Here is a 12,720-nt window from a genome sequence, read left to right on the forward strand (position 1 = left end):
TGGTGTACTGGTTGGTTTCTGGATGCCTGGGGAAATGATGACATTTACAGAACAGAGGCACAACAACAACTCTTTGTTTGTCCTCTTGTCTCTTGTTCTATACTTTTTAGTTTTAGGGTGGAAATCCGCACCCTGATTCGCCCTCCTGTATGATATCGATTTGGTGGCCTGAGCGAAAGGACTAAAAGAAAGTTGTAACAGTTTAAAGGTTTTTCACCTATAGTGCTCCAAATAGCTCTCATTGTGATCACCTCCAGACTGGTGAATCATCTTAGTACCTTTATGGGGAACGTTTCCTTGGAAGTCTCTCTAAACACAAGCAAATGTAGTAGAAATTCACTCTGTTGTGGGTTTTTGGACAATAGTCACAGTTAAACAAGACATCCACCTCATGTTTCACCTTCTCTGTCTTTGATATCACTTTTTTCTCTCCGTATATCACTTGTGCGGTCTGTTAGAGCAGGTTAAAGGCTTTTGATGTAGTCATCTTACAACAGCTTTATCACTTCCTGCCCACTGACTCAACTGAAACGGCATGCTCACATGAAAAAGGAGGAAAAAAGAAGCTGTCATGATCACAGCCTCTTGAAAGGCCGCTTTTCAGGTGTAGAATTACTGTTGTTGCAAGTGTTGATGATCCAGCTCAGGTGATATCACTGACTTGACAGGAAAGCAGACGTCACATTGCAGCCTTTATTCCTCCAAGAAAAAGGCTTGTGACATTTTGCCTCCAGTGATGCTGGGAAATGGTGTATTTTATGCATAGTAGATGGTCTCAATTTTGTATCTGATGGATATTTGTGTTCTCTCCTTGAAGGCCTCGGATTTCCAGTTTAGCTGGGTAAACATAAGAACAGAGGTAATAAATCTTTAAATAAGACCAGAGTACTGTGGTACTTTGAGTATACATCAGCTAGGGATGGATCACAATTTTTGGATTTTAGTCATTCAAAAATTTACAAAAATTAAAAATAGGTTATGCAGCAATGACCTTGTCTTATTTCCCTCGTTTTTACCAGTTACCATTTAAATGTTACGACTTCCACGTGGCGGTAATGCACCTCAAAGCTGTTTGACAACTGCCATTAAACAACAAAAGAAGAATGTGACTACAGGGGTCCAGTAAAATGTGTGTGGCACTGTGAGATTAGATGCAGTACAAACAGCAGAAACATGCAAAGATTACGACAACTGTGGAAAAGTTCTGTGGAACTACTTAAAAAAAAATAAAAAAATAAAAAAATAAAAATGAAGAGCAGTGCAAACTCTGTCAGAAGGTCTTCAAATAATAGTTAAACAGTTCCCAGTGAAATGCCCACCCCTGATACCAGCATGCTTACACGCTCACAAGGACGGTGCTGAAGTTTGGCAGGTGTAATGTTAACCATATCAGCTATCTTCAGCGTTAAAAACACAAAGTACAACTGAAGCTGATGTGATCACGTTATTTTTATCGAAAGTGATGGACAATTTGAAGTTTTAATTTTATGACGGTGCTCGATGAACGTCTGAGCCAAATTCTCATCTGCCAAGACATTTCAATCAAAACCACAAATGTGAGCCTGCTGGTGGAGCTGGAGGAAAAGTCAAAGGACTAACAAACTCATTAGGCTACGTTGTCAAGCGGCCATGAGTTTCAGTACAAAATTTCACGGTTTTCCATCCGGTTATTGTGCTTAGAAACTTTCCAGGGTTAGAATACTGTCCTGCAAGACACTCACACTGGATTGACCTCCACCATTGCCAGCTTACTGACATGTCCCCCTTTATTTTTGACCTCCTTCAAATAAATACACCAATTCAACAGATTGATTACTGTGAAATATCCTTTGACAAGGTTAATGAAAAAAAGAAAATGGCCAGCACAAACTGTAACCTCAGTGATCTGCTTAATCCTGTCATTGTCTTTTTGCTTTGTTGTGGCGGTTGGCTAGACGGTGAATTCAAGAGACATGAATAGTTTTAAAATCTGTGAAGACATGTTATGTACACTGTGACTTCTAGAGACAGAGAAGTTGAGGTCAGGCTTGTTAAAAGGTACAAATAAATATGACTCACTTATAAAAGTTTGAATACGTTGCTGTGCGGTTTATTTTGAGCTTTTTAGCATTATATTCAGTAATTGATGATTTTTATTTGAACTGATAATAATTCAGTCAACTGAGGTAGTTAAAGTGCTGTCCATCTATCTAATTAAACTGTAGTTAATGTGAAAGTTTCCGTGAAAAATTACAACAGCCTGAAAGTGACCGTTAAAGCAACACTTTGCAGGAAGACTCACGGTGACCAAAATTGCCTCAGTTCAATTAGACTTGCTGAATGGTTTCCTGAGAGACTTCGACCGCACATTTTAAATCTGATTTTGATGGCTGCTAGAAGAATACATGACATTCAGATGGTTTTCCTCACCGGATTAGTAGAAGCCCACACACGTCACAGCCTTTTGTCTTAAAGGTTAACACAACTTTGAGCTGTGTGACAGGGAATACAGCTCAACCTCTCACCACTGCTGACTCACTGCAGGCCCTGCCAGGTGCGAATAAGACAACTGTGTGATCCCACACACATACTCCCACATGTGAGCGCACACAGACACACACACACACACACACACACACACACATGCAAATGGACTTAAATGAGCAGACACACGCCATGCCCAAATGATGCATGCATGCACGTGCAGACACAGCCCCGCACTCCCTCTGACCTGCAGACAGAGATACTTTGTGTGCGTGTGTTTACTTCCACTTTCCCCACTTGGCTTTCCCCTCATGCCACACTATTGTCCTCCTCTCTCTCGCTCTGCTGATTGACTTCCTCTTCCTCTGAGTTGTCGCTAATGTCACCTTCCCTGCTGGCGCCCACACACTCATGTTATCAACAGCTTTTCATCCGAGTTACAAAAATACAGGAAGTTTGCCGGGGGTCTCCTGCATGGAAAAGAAAAGTCCATCTCTCCCTGTCAAACACTCCCATGTATTCCATGATATATACAGAGACACACTGCATGATTATGGGCCCATGACCATGCTCAGGGGCACAGTAGGTGTTTGAAGATAACACCAGTAACCTCAGGAACTGGAGATGATACCTGCACTGGGATGTTCACACCTCTGTATTCAGGACTGGACGTTTGCCGCAGGTTGAGTGACAAGCCAAATCTGTTACACAGTTATACGGACTAAAATAGCCACAAAGTGGAAGATCAGATTTCATTGGTTCATAAAGGCTTCCAAGCAGTGAAAATAAAAATACTGTAATTCACGACAAAGTTCTGTTAGTAAATGGGCAGTGAGAGAAGAGAGAGTCTTTCTTCCCAAATCCTGCTGCCTTTCAGTCATGGACATTCTGTACTGCGATTTTTGGACACAGTCTAGTTTGCTTTTTCTGCATGGGATAAAGCTCATTAATCCACACTGATGATGGCTTTCTTATGTAAGAAAAACTGGGACTTCCTTTGGAGTACAGCTACTGAAAACAGAATGAAAATCCTGCAATGGTTGTCTAATTCCAAACTTCCCAGTAAAAACATTCCACCTCCTCCCGGGCGAGATCCGGACTTGTTCGCTTGCAGAGCCAAGGCAGGGCGGGGGAGGGGGGGCGGCTGCTGTAGTAAGGGGACAAGCTGGAGACAGACGGGGTCATGCAGGTGGGAGGAATGATCAGGTGCAGCTTACAGGCCTGGGAAGACTACTGACATGAGATGCAGCACTGTTCTAACATGGACAGGATATGCAGACATGTTTACCGTGTCTGCCAGACACAATTGGTCAAAAGACAGGACAGGATCTTAATGTGCAGTAACTCAACAATAGTAATGCTGCCTTACAAATAGGTGAAACAAAACGGCGGTTCCTACAACAGGCTGCAACATTCAATTATCTGCACTGCCCCTCTTTTACCAGTTTCTCATTGATTATGTCCACAACACTTAAAGACTCTGCTGGCATCCCAGAAATCCTGCTTTGTTCGTGCAGATGTTACGACTGAAGAAACCATGTTCAAACTTTTATGCCGAACCACTGATGCATGACAAACCTGTTTGACTTTTTAACCACCTGTGAGGAAAACTGAAGTCACGGTGTCCTTGGCAAGCTCTCGGATGAGTGTACTGAAGTGTAGTGTTGAAAGCGTCTTTGGTGGCCAAGTTGGTATCTTCTTTCAAACATCCCATTAAACTGATGTTTTTTACAGAGTCAGTTACTCTTTTTGGAAAGCTCTTTTATGCAATTTTTTTTTTTTTTTTTTTTTTACTAATGAAGATAAGTAACTTGACTGCACAGTAGCAAAAAAGCAAAGTATCTCGTGTGACCACAATTGGCTCTGATGGTTATTCCTACAATCGCTCGCTCTCTTAAAACTTGTGACATTGGTGGCATTGTGTGGTTCCGTTTCAGAGTTGCCTTTTATTGTGGCCAGTCTGAGGCACACCTGTGCAATAATCATGCTGTTTGATCAGTATCTCGATGTGCCACACCTGTGAGGTGGATGGATTGTGTTGGCAAAATTGAAGTGCCCAATAATACAGATTTGAACAAATTTGTTCAGCAACATTTGAAAGAAATAAACCTTTTGTGTGCATAAAAGAAAGTCTTGGATTTATTTTTATTTCAACTCGTAAAAAATGGGAACAAAAACAAAAGCGTTGCACGGATATGACATTGATGATTGCCTTGACAGATTACCTTGAGTAAAATGACAGTTTTCTCTAGGTTTAAACATTGTTGGATAACGTAACTTCAAAACTCAAAATATATGATGTAGGTATAGTCTTTTTATAGATTTTTGTGCAAAAAAAGTTACATATCGCCTTTAAAGCAACCATTCTAGCTGCTGTGATATTGCTAATATTAGCATGCTAACATTCTCACAGTAACAGTGATGATGTTTAGTGGGTTTCATATTACATTGGAAACTAACACAGATATCATCATCGATAACGCGGATAGGATTTAATTTGGTAATTATGTTAAGACAATATTTTGCAACAAATTCAGTTCAGTTCAGTTTCATTTATGTTGTTCCAAATCAAAAAAAAAAAAAAAAAAATTCAAAGCACTTTACATACATTCAATAGAATTACTGCTTGATTACCTCCACTGTCAGTATATAGCTGTTCACATGCACTTAAAAGCTTCATACACTGGTCTGACTCGTCCAAATAAGAGCACACTCGGACCTTTTGTCCTTTCCATCCTGAGGTCGGCCCTTTCCTGCCCACACAGCGTGAGCTTACTTCGCTCGTCTCTGTTCCCAAGGCACCGTGTCCTGAAAAACTGTATTCATAAAACAAACCATTACAATTTGTTCTGCCAAAACATGTTCACCTAAGCCAAAAACAACCAAATTTATATTTAAGGCCTTGTACTTTCTGCCATGCAATTTACAAAATTGGGGAAGCCAATATATTGTCAGTTTCCGCTGAGGGCTTAATGCAAAACATATAAATAGATGCTTGCCAAATGTACTTGTTCAGTATTTTCACAGATAAAATTAGTTTCAGAGAACGAAGATATTTTTCATTGCAAATATCAGGAAACCCCAACAATGTTGTTTCAGCTCAGAGTGCCTCATATGTGGTGTTACTACTGTCGAGTACAAATATACAGTAGTCGAGAGAAAAGTTATTTCTTGTTTCTGTTGTGTAATTTTATAATCTGGTCTACTGCTATATAATCAAATAACTGAGTTTGTTTTAAATACTCTGAGAGGGCCTTTGTGCTCAGATATTTATATTTACCTTTAAAGCCCGGTGAACAGAGTGAACGTGTCCAGAACTACCACGAAACAAATCACAGAGATCTCAGCTGCGTGACTCCTCGCTCATTCTCATAAAACACTTACTTAAATGAATTGGCGTGCGGTTTTTCAGACATCCAGTGGCATCTTGGCTGCTCTGGGTGCTCACTCAAGTTTTTTTTTTTTTTCAATCATTTATTTTTATTCTCATTCCTTGTTATGTGAGTTAAGTCAAGGAGTTTCATTCTGGCTTCTGTTCACCATTTTCAGTCTTTCTCCACTTGTGAAGAGCATCGCATGCTAACGGTTATTGCTCTCCACTAAATGAAAAGTTTATCCAAAAATAATTCTGTGAAATTACTCTCTTCTGTGTCAAGACAGTGTGTCTGGCCAGAGCTAATTCAATAACTTTAAACAGGCCTGATTGTAAAAATTTCTTGTCAATTTGCAGTGTTTGGCGTTGTTTCTCCTTTTTTACTTCAGAGAACTATTTTGAAATCAACAGTTCAGGCAGCAACAGACACGAGACAGGCTAGCAAAAACAGGGCCCACACACACACACACACACACACACACACACACACACACACACACACACACACACACACACACACACACAGACAGACAGACAGACAGACAGACAGACAGGAAGTAAATCCTCCACAGCAGGGGCTGAATCTTCACTTTTCAACATCACTCTCTAAGCAAGAGAGGTCTATAAAAAGTAATTACCCTGAACATACTGTAGTAACACTGCAGTGCACTGTGACTTCTATAACACAGTCAAATGTTCAACTTTGCTGCTGTAACATCAAATGAATATGACGGAACCAGGATCAATACAAATAGTAGTCGCAATCCTCCTTAATTCTGACTGAATTAATCAGTGACATAGTCTTCCAGAAACTGTACATGTCTGTCCAAGAACATAAAAACATCCTTCCATTATCTACACCCTCTTTATCCGGCACAGAGTCACGTGGGTGCTGAAGACTATCCCAGTATTTCACTTTTATAAACCCATATTTCACAAACGTTTCCCTAAAATCAGCTGTTTTAAACATACAGACTCTTCATATACAGGAGGATATTTATCCTGTAGCATGAAATTATTTGTCACAAGGAGTGAAACGTAAAAAAATAAAACAACAACAGGACATTGTGTCCCCGCACAGTCCCAGTAAACAACAGTGGGAGAGGCAGATGTACTTTTATTGAGCTGATTATCCGTCAGCACATTGTCCCGCTGTGAAGGATGCTTGTGCCTCATTTCCACTAAAGAGGATCAGCGGTGTAGCAGTGCGCTGACTGACTTTTATGAGGTTCACTGACTTTTTGTCTCTCGGTACATGGTGTATCTTTCCAGCTGATGAAGTTTGTTTGTTTACATAAACATGTGACGATTTTCCAGGAATGTGATAAATAAATTACATAAATGAAACACGGGGGGTTTTGGGTTTAAATTAAAATGAACTCAAAACCACGAGCAACCAGTTCATGTTTCTGATCCCACCAGCTGTCCAGAATTTCCACAAAGCACTTAAAAATCACTGAGATTCAAACAGGCTTAATGGCTGTGTTTCTTAATGAATAGAAGAAAAGTCTGGAAAATGAAGCTGTGTCTCCATACCTGTGTGTGTGTGTGTGTGTGTGTGTGTGTGTGTGTGTGTGTGTGTGTGTGTGTGTGTGTGTGTGTGTGTGTGTGTGTGTGTGTGTGTGTGTGTGTGTGTGTGTGTGTGTGTGTGTGGACTTCTGAGAAATGAGCCAAATTATTAAAAAAATGTGGCAGCCAGAGTCACAGTCCTCGCTGAGTAATGGGGCAGGATGCTCTGGTGGTGTACTCCTCACCTGCTGGCCTGGCACCAAGCAGACCCAGAAGAAATTATCACGCACTAGCTTGAATTAAACGGTCTCACGCAAACAACCTTGTTCTATTAGCGGAGGGCCACGCAGACAGGCATGTTCCACCGTGCTCCTGTTGTGTCGGGAAGTTTAAGGGTACAAAGCTGGAGGCCAATTAGGGGCTTGGTAATATGATTTAGGTGGAAAGGGTCTAATGTTTGATGTAGAGTGCAGAGCAGTACAACATTTGTCAACGGTTTAACTGTTACCAGCTCTCAAGAAAACATGTTTCTGCGTAGTTGTTATGACATTAATTTTAGCTGTGTTAGTTTTATTTCTCAGAATGCCTCAGAACATCCTGGAAGCAAGTCACAGCAAAAGGATCACAACATGGAGCTTTTCTAGTATGAAGGCTATCAATCAACATTTTGTGCGTCACAAGCCAGATGCTAGCAGATGTCTGACGTTGAGCACTATGATAAGTTACAGTACTGTGCAGCGCCACCTTTCAGCACCACAAGTAAAGTGAGGATAATTCAAAAAATGTCATGAGTAGTATTTATTTATCCATTAACTTCAAAATGCAGTAAACATAAGAAAACCTAAATCAAATAAATATTTGGTGCCTTTAAAAAAAAGCATCTATTCTTCAAGCTATGATCTTCATGTTATCGTAGACAGACTCCATGATGATGAGATCGGGGCTCTGTGGGGGCTGAACCCTCTGATGCAGATGCCTTTATGTTCTTTATGACTGTGCTTGGAAGTTTTGAGTCACTTTCATGCTGCAGAATAAACGTAAGATCGATCAGATGCCTCTCTGATGATTCACAGACTAGAACTATACTTTTAAACTTTAACAAGTGCCTAATACGTTTGCACAGCAGGAATATGAACGTATAATATTGAGAGATTGAACTCTTAAAAGAAAATGCCTTGTAAAGACAAAAATGCAGGTACAACAGGCAGCAGAGCACACAACTAAAATCTTAAGGCAGCATCAAAAGAATTATTTAGTTGTCTGGATGAGCTGAAAACTAAAAATTTTCTTTGACAGTCATCTACCTATTGAAGCATATTCATATAGTCACATGCGTGTTTACGAGAAGAGTCATATGATGTTTTCTGAAAGCTCCACGTTAACGAGTTGTGACATGTTTGCTGACATTTACAGAAATGGCAGAGGCCACAAAAGCTAATTTTTTTGTGGGACGGTAAATATTGTCATTTAAATTGTCATGCAGAGTTCTTTTTCATAACCTATTACAATCCTGTTTCCAAAAAAGTCGAGACTTTGCATTTCCTACATTAGGTCACTCGCCTGCAAACTTGCGTAACTGTTAGCCTCTGTAGCTTTTAGACGCCATCCATGTTGCCGTTGCCGACCAGCGGTGTACTTATGACTTGACCACTTGAACGCCAAACATACTGTGCACACGACTTCCTTGTTGTGACCGCAAGTTTCATTTGGAGACAGAGACATTCAGGTTGGTGCCCCTCCAGTCTTCAGAGGAGCTACTTCTACAATTGCATCAGTTTGGGTATGTTGACTATATAAAAGCACTGATGTAGTTATCTGACCACAAAAACAACTAAAAGAGTTTAAAGGTCACTGTTTCTCTTCCAAAAGCTACTTGTAATATCAAACAATCAGTGTGTTATTGGGAAAAAGGGGATCCAGGTAGCCCACCTGAGGGCTGAAACAGTGGACATCCCCTGCTGTCTTCTCATATTGTGGATAATTTCCACCATACTATTTTTCTGCCTAATGTGAGCTGTGAGAACATCAGATAACACATGTGAGATAAAAAACCCAGACCCCAAGGAGCCAGTCCAGGTATATACTGCTCAAACAAGTGCCAACATGTACAACTGAGGAAGTCTGCAGTGATGATAAACTTCTTAATGATGGCATGATGCAGCATGTTTGTTCATTTTTATGTAACTTCATCCTTACACAGTAAGATTACATTTAAACGTTGAAGTAAAAATATAGATGCATGTGGATACGGGAAAACCTGACACTAACAAAGGGTATACATAGGTCTCTAAAACCTGAGACCTTGGAGATAATCTGCGTGATAAAACACTATTCTCATTTGTCACAGTCACTTTCAGCGGTATCTTGGCACATGACCAGGTTTTTGTAATCCACATCCGAAGAGTTGCTCTCGCCATTCTACCACCGAAAACGGTGAATGGATTCATATTGAAAATGGGGTCATTGAATCGCACAGCTGATGTCGAGAGTAGGATAGAAGGCTATTAAATCTCTCAAGGGAAAATAATGCAAATAAAGAGTCTGCAGCACTGAGGGAGCTGATGGCATTTTTTTCCTGTGGACAGGAAAATGGAGCAGGCTCTGTCCTGCACCGCTGGTGGGAACTTCTGTCAGCAAGCCACAGCCGGGTCACATTAACTACCAGTTTTCCCACAATCTGGCCTTTATTAGAAGGGTTAATAGCAACCCTAGAGTCAGGTAGATCTGAACTGCCCCACAGAGAGAACACTGAACAGTGCTTAATTCATACAGGACAGTCTAAAAATATCTCAGTGTTTGACACGATGCCAAGGAAAGCAGTCAGTTCCTCGGCTATCACAAAGGATGTTGTTGATGAGTAGCCGGAGAAACAATCTCTACCTAATTTCAGACAGGTTGTTGCTTTGAAATCTTTATTCTTCCACACTGATCCAGAGTTTAGTCCAACAATGAGGTGATACAGAGCTGCAAAGCGGGCCAAGAGTGAGGCTTTGAATCTCATCCGTGCAGCAGTTTTAAGATGCAATGTGGCCTCGGTCCAGCTTGGTTTGGAAAAGGATCTGTGACTCAACAAGAACATACACCGAAACTTTTGCACTCACAACCCAGAGGAAAGCACCGCTCCCTGTTGCCTTGTAACACTTCCACCTTGTTCATGTTGAGTCACAAAGCAGCAACAGGAAAGGATATTTCCTACTTCACAAATAACTCATTCAGGTTTTTTGGAAGCGATGTTCGACCAAGATGAAGTAAGCTCCAAACTTCCACTTATCACTTCCATGTTTTCTTTCTATCAGGTGCCAATCATAGAGAGGCGAATGCTCAAATTAACAGCTCTGCGGTGCCACATTACCGCTCCACTTGATCTTTTAAAGAAACACAAGTTTCCCTGTTGAAGTTTAAACATTTTTGTTTAGCTGACATGTATTCACTGTGAAAACCTACAACAGCCTGTAATTTACTGATCAATATAATATTGCTGCTGTCCAGTGTGTTGCTGCTTCCCTGAACAAGTGAGATGCTCCCTGCAGTTGAATCCATGTTCATTTTTTAGACTACTGAAAATCAACATTAAGGATTGATATGAAGACTTAACTCCAATAAAAAAAATTAAAAAAATACAAGTTTGGGTTTTAGGACGTAGACTGAACATTAATATATAGATTATAAAGCGTATTAAAGATTGGAGTTTAATATTGAGATTCGTAGTTTTGTATTAAACATTTACATATCACATTTTTATAAATAGAAAGATGATTTTTTTTTATGACTACAAAAAGTTTATGAAATTCAACTTTCCGTTAAAAGTAACTTTAGAGATTTATGGTGATGTTGTTTTGGAAATAAATGTGACACAATGTTGTTCATCCTTCAGGATCAAGATGTCACTCAAATAGTGGGTGACACTTTGCAATATCATACACAAAATACTCATCGTAGGGAATAAAACAAATAAGCAACAATCTGATAACTGGGTTGATTTGAAACTTTGTGCAGTGCAGACAAACAAGAAAACAATTGAGATTAATACCGTGAGAATTGTGCAGTCATACATTTAAAATCCTTTTGTTTTAACCAACCACATGTAGTCAATGCAGTGAAGGGCTTGATCTGACACACAACACTGACACTGTATAATTCTCATGGATCTCGGCCTTCATTATAGTCATCTTGTCACCGTGCACATAGGGCACTGCTATTCTTCATCTATGAGGGAATCCTACGCCCTTCACACTGTCAATAGCTGCGACTCTGAGCCACCGGGGACCCTGACTGCCCCACATACAATGGTTCAGTTTTCAGCATTGAGTAAACAGGAGATGTAGCTAATATTATCTGCACAAAGATAGACTTTCCAGCAAGTGGAGTGCAGAAAAGCAGCTGTGCATACTGGGAATACTGGAGAAAGAGTCTCTGGGATGCTGATGAGTCCCCGTATGAGCAAGTGAGGATTGAGCTGTTCTCCAAATACGAGAACCAACTTAAGTGTGAAAGGGAAGGATTATTTGGTCAGGACTGGAGGGCAAGTCGTTTGAAGTGTTCATGATGGATCGTCTCTATCCTGGAAAGGCATCTCAGATGCTTGTATGAATCTACGTGTGAACAGAATGCGTAACGGAAGAAACACAGGATAAACAATACAGTAACAGCAACAGGAGGAAATGAAGTCAAGTGAACAGGAAGCTGCTGGGCTTCCCGTTCAAGATGTAGATAATTGGTGTTAATGATTCTGAGTGCTGAAAGGGCAGTTGTTCACAGCTTCTTGGTATTCGCGCACATTTATCAGAAACACTCTCAAACATAACAATGTGATACTTTGTCATTTTATTGACGTGAGAAAAGGTTGTGTTGCTGCCACTTTTTATTTTCTCATCTAGAAATCTGCTGTTATTGCTCCGTCCTCTGCAGGAATCATCTTTGCTTTTAGCCATAAAAGCCAGACTTTACACAGAACGCCAATAAAGTGTATGAGACACACTACAGTGACTAACAGCAGGCTTCATACTTAGCAAAATAACCAATACTTTCCAGGAAGGTTAACTTAAAAACCTCTGGCACCACATGGTGATGGGGAAACAAAAATGAATGCCAGACTTTTGCACCCAATTAAAGGTATAAAAAAGAAATAAAATCTAGCATAAAAATATCCACCAGAATAAGTGATTGCTTTGTAATGCGGATTTGCTTTGGAACCAGAGTTTGACCTTGTGTCATCATACTTTGAAGAACTCTATTCTGAAGGACCAACAGTGGTAAGTCATATTTTTAATAGAGTATTTTCTTGTTAATTTATTTTATTTCATTCCTCCGCCTTTACTTTCACACTGGCACGGAATTACCCCGTGCCTGTATCTAATTTCTGCCTGGCTTATCTT

This window comes from Brachyistius frenatus, unplaced genomic scaffold (genome assembly GCF_029030835.1).
Source record: "Brachyistius frenatus isolate BFR_SWC_R1_liver_20210118 unplaced genomic scaffold, ASM2903083v1 Contig_31, whole genome shotgun sequence".
In the NCBI taxonomy this organism is placed as follows: Eukaryota; Metazoa; Chordata; class Actinopteri; family Embiotocidae; genus Brachyistius; species Brachyistius frenatus.